At 28.6% G+C, this 5404-nt stretch overlaps 1 pseudogene; it reads left to right on the top strand.

The window, feature by feature from the left end:
• Window positions 1-4418: 4418 nt before the first annotated feature.
• On the top strand, window positions 4419-5068 carry LOC112508155 (annotated as a pseudogene).
• Window positions 5069-5404: the final 336 nt, after the last annotated feature.

The raw sequence follows: 5404 nt of genomic DNA, 5'->3' as shown, positions 1-5404 counted from the left end.
TTCTAAATACCTGGTGTAGGAAATGGAAAACCAGAAGTTGGGTTCAATGCAACTTCTCTTAAAACTCTAGCATCATGTGTTATGCCCTCCCATCCAGCCCAAACATTAGTGAATACCATATTAAAATCACAAATCGTTAAACGTTTTGATAACATTCACCTCTTCCTCTTCCCCTTTATTCACGTTTTTGACATGTTGGAGGTTTCTTCATTGGGCATTGGTCCTACAACTTCCCTAGCAAATTCCATCATTGCTCGTAGTACTTGACGGAAATATCTATGGATAGTTTCTCTTTTTTCCAGTTTATTCTACGTCTCTTTGGTTGTGAACTCTCATTGACTATGTCCATACCTTACAAATGATGACATATAACAAATCAAGACTGAAATCCTAACAAAGGACCACATATAAAATATATCTTATAATATGCCTAAAAGGTATACACTCCAATAACAATTCATTTATATGGTATACACATATGCAATACAAGTAATTTGTTCTATATACACATGTGCATACGTATGCATAAACAAGAAAACGTACATCTTCAATATGTTACATAATGTAATATATATGATCAAGAAAGATAAAGGACCAAGAATTAAGAAAAGGAATACCATTTAATTGGCATGGTTATTTGCAGTTTCATGCCCAAGTTAGAACCAGTTAACCATTGAGATAGTGAGGTTACAAAAGGATACGGCAAGACTATCATACAAAATTGTCATTTGTTTCTAAACTCTTTAGCCTTGGTTATACAGAAAACACTAGTTAACTGTTGTGTTTCTCCTTATTAACAGTAGCTAACAAATTGAGATATAATATGTGTTATAGCCTTCCCCAACATACCTTTGATCTATAATGAAGCAATTAAAGAAATATATGTTGTGCCTATCTTGTTTTTGAATTAATGTGTTGATGAAAATTTGTGTATGATTATGTGCTCATATCATTGATTTACTGTGCTCAAGTCAAGCATGCTTGTAAGCATTTAATTAGGTTGGATGTCTTTTTTTATAATATTGTTACTATTGTCCTAAACTAATTTCTGTTAGTTATTATCTTTTTCTTTATAAAAGTTTCACATTCAGTGCATGTATATATGAGATTTTAGATGTAAAATGACTGTTATGTTAGYTCTCATATTAAGCCAAGATTTATATWAAATCCTATAARCAATCTATTAGATGAAGTAGACATTTTTATCCACCTATTAGATAATTAAGATAGCATAGTTTTGATCCAGTTATATGATGTAGAGTCAAGTAAATTCGTATCTCTTTGTGTTCTTTGTAGCATTTACATCTGCAGGCATATCTTTTTGATGGGTCCTTCAATCTTGCTCATTTTCTTTAAGGCATGTACCCAATCTTTATTACGTCCCTCAAACGTTTTGTTTTCCTATCTGTACGTCCCTATTATGTCTACTTTCATGGCTCTGCCCTATGTCGGAATTCGAAAGTGGGTCTCATAGCCTGTTTTGTCTAAAAGCTGAAGCTCCTATATGCTGTGTGTAATACAACAAAAATGCATATAAGCTGTGTGTAATACAACAAAAATGCATATAAGCTGTGTGTAATACAACAAAAACACATAAGAAGAAGGGTGAGACCGAGGGGCTGTTTGTTAACCACATACGAAATAATACAGAACCATAAGATAAGGAGCGAAGTTGTTTCAAGCCCTAGAAATATGAAATCGTTAGCTGTGAATCGATTGGGCGACACTGGTGATCGATGAACAAGAAGAGAATGGTGAACAATAAGAAGGCGATTAGAAGAACAGATGCGTCGCTTGGAGAACTCGATGGAGCCAAACCTGGAGACGATGATTAGAGAAAATAGAGAGGGCAATCTTGGAAAATTATCACATTTGAATGGTATGGAGGGAGTGTGGGTGAAGGAGCGAATTAGATATAAGCTTACCATTCAGACGTTTTTAAAAACCTATCCAAACAAAAAAAGTCTGACCGAATCAGACCTTTACATCTTAATGGTATCATTAAGAGGTAAACAAAAAGCCCATAAGACCCACTTGAAGTCTTGAATTTAGCCAATTAAGACCCACTTCATTTGTTTTCTTTTTTTTTTTTTATTTATATATATATATATATATATATATATATACATATATATATGTATGTATCTATGTATTGATTTATATTATATAAATTATTAATTAATTATTTTTTGTTTTTTATTTATTTATATAATGTTTCAATTAATATGAATTATTAAAAATATATATTTCTTTTATATTATTTATAATATATAAATTATTGATAAACATTCCATTATATATGCAGATTTTTTCTTTTATTACTTATTAATTTTTATTTAAAAATAAATAAATACTTATTAATATAAACATTACTATTTTTTTAATAATTATATAACGGTAAAATGGACGAAATAGCAATATACTTCTATAAGTTTTCTTATTATAGTATTCTACTTTCAGTTTTTCTTATTACAGTAATGTACTTTCAAAATATTTTTTTATTAGAGTATTGTACTTTCAAAAATTTACTCGTTATAGCATTTAGTAACTTTTTTTAAATTAAATTTACCCATTATACCAAGTTTTTTTGCTAACCATCGTCCATGTAGGCTGTCCACATGTACGATAGTGTTGACATGACATTTCTTATTATAGTATTGTACTTTCAAAATAACTTTATTATAACATCATTAATTTTTATTACAACCTTGTACTTTTAATTTTAATATTTTTATCATTTAAATATTATAAATTTAATCAAATGTGTTTACTAAAAATTATAGTCTCGGAAATTAAACATGTTCACAAAAGATCATTATTTCAAGAATAAAAATTTTCATAAAAAATCATTCGTTCATCGAGTGAATCGTAAATTTCATTGCTTACTTTGTAATGCTAAAAACTAAACAAGTGGAACATTTTTTCAGAAAAAAACCTTTGATTGGATATCATTGTTAGATGAATGTAAATAGGATGAGTTTTTTTTAGAAGATGTTTCGCTTGTTTAGTTTTTGGTATTACAAAGTAAGCCATGAAATTTACGATGAACTCGATGAACAAATGGTTTTTTATGAATATTTTTATTCGTAAAATAGTGATCTTTTGTAAAACATGTTTAATTTCTAATAATATACTTTTTAGTAAACATATTTGATTAAATTTACAATGTTTTAATAATAAAAATATTAAAATTAAAAGTACAATGTTGTAATAGAAATTGATGACGTTATAATAAAATAATTTTTAAAGTACAATGTTATAATAAGAAATGTCATGTCAGCACTATTGTACATGTAGACAACCTAGGTGGACGATGAGGTGACAAAGAAACTGTTATAATGGGTAAATTTAATTTAAAAGATTACCCAATGCTATAACAGGTAAATTTTTGAAAGTACAATGCCCTGATAAAAAATATTTGAAAATATATTGCTGTAATAAGAAAAACTGAAAGTAGAATGCTATAATAAGAAAATTTGTAAAAGTAGGTTGTTATTTTATGCATTTTGCCTATTATATAATTATAAAAATAAAATATAAACATTGAGATTTGACATATAAATAAAAATAAAATAATTTATATTACATTCTCATTTATTCTAAAATAACATTACTTGTAGTACAATTAACACGTAAAAGTCGTGTATACTTTTGTATTCATCAACACTGCCTATAGGCTATTAGGTGGAAATAGAGATAATAATTTTCGAGTTTAAAGGTCAACCCACATCTGTAAACTATAAAAGAAAATGAGAGTAATTTTAATCAATAAGCAATTATGAATTATAAATTAATTAATAAAAAAAATATTTAATTGAAAATGAAATTACATACCTAACGAAAATTTTTTAAGGGTAGAAATGACAATGAAGTAAAAGAAGAAGATGAAGATGAATGAACATAAATTGGTGTTACGGGTCTCACGAAAAATCTTTGGTCTCACGTGAACCCAACCCTATATATATATATATATATATATATATATATAAAGGGATGTTATTCTACACCTTTTGCCATTCCTACACGCTATACAACCCTCATCTCAACCATTCAATTTTTAATCAATTAATTGTTTCCTAATATAGAGTATTAATCATAATTAATAAACTCTATTCATATTTCATAAATATTCAAATCATAATAAATGAACTCCAATCATTTATATAAATATCTCAATTAATTGGGTTGCAAAGGTTGTACAAATGCACAAGGTTGTAGAAGAAATATATCATATATATATATATATATATGAAATTTTGAGTTGATAATTTATAAGTAATTATTGGGTTGAAATTTCAAATCATTAAAATTTAAATTTGCGATTAAGACCCCCCTTGAATTATTCATACGACAAGGGAAAAAGCATTAATTTCCTATAAAAACCCTCCACTATCCCAACCTTCTTACTCGCCAATTTACGCCTTAACCCATCATCTTGAGCTTCATTTTTATATAAAAATGGCAAAAAACTCAGTTGCATTCTTCGCATTCATTCTCATCCTCTTCGTTCTTGCCATCTCAGGTGCTTGCTTAATATATATATATATATATATATATATATGTATGTATGTATATATGTTGTTCAATATATATATATATATATATAATTGAGATTAAATTCGTATTTTGAAGAAGTTATAGATATATGAGTTGTATGTATATATTTTGCAGAAAGTGGTGTGGTGAGAGCAAATTTATGTGAGAAGGCAAGCCAGACATGGTCGGGAGGGTGCCACAACACAGGGCTCAGGGCACTGTGATAACCAGTGCAAGTCGTTGGAAGGTGCAGCTCATGGAGCTTGTCACGACCGTGACAACAAGAAAATGTGTTTCTGCTACTTCAACTGTGCCAAATTAGCTGATCAGAAGTTGGGTGGTAAGCTTAAACCCAATGGGGAAGAAGCCATCAAACCCTAGCCACCTACCCCATCATGCAATTAAATCTACGTACCATTATGAATAAATTAAGGTGCTTATTATTGCAATTTAACTTAAAGGTGTGTTGCATGCAAGTGTAATCACCAACTTATGATTTCTATGCATAATTTATCAACTATTATGATTGTTATAATCTATGTTGTATTTAAGATTCATGCACAACAATGGTTGGAATTATATACATACATACATATATACATAAGGTTGGGTTCACGTGAGACCAAAGATTTTTCGTAAGACCCGTAAAATCAATTTATATTCATTAATCAACTTTATAAGTTAATGACCTAATGGTTTAAATTGCATGGTGACAATTTTATGATTATTGAGAAGTCTCGTGGCGTTTATGAATGTTCAGATTGTCATATTGTAAATCTAATCCAAGGGTTAAGAATTAGTCTTACGGGTCTTATGAAAAATCTTTGGTCTCACATGATCCAAAATATATATATATATATATATATAT

The sequence above is a fragment of the Cynara cardunculus genome (genome assembly GCF_001531365.2).
Source record: "Cynara cardunculus var. scolymus isolate 2C chromosome LG 2, CcrdV1, whole genome shotgun sequence".
Classification (NCBI taxonomy): Eukaryota; Viridiplantae; Streptophyta; class Magnoliopsida; order Asterales; family Asteraceae; genus Cynara; species Cynara cardunculus.
Note: the sequence above shows the minus strand (reverse complement) of the source record. Positions and strands in the feature narration are given on the sequence as shown.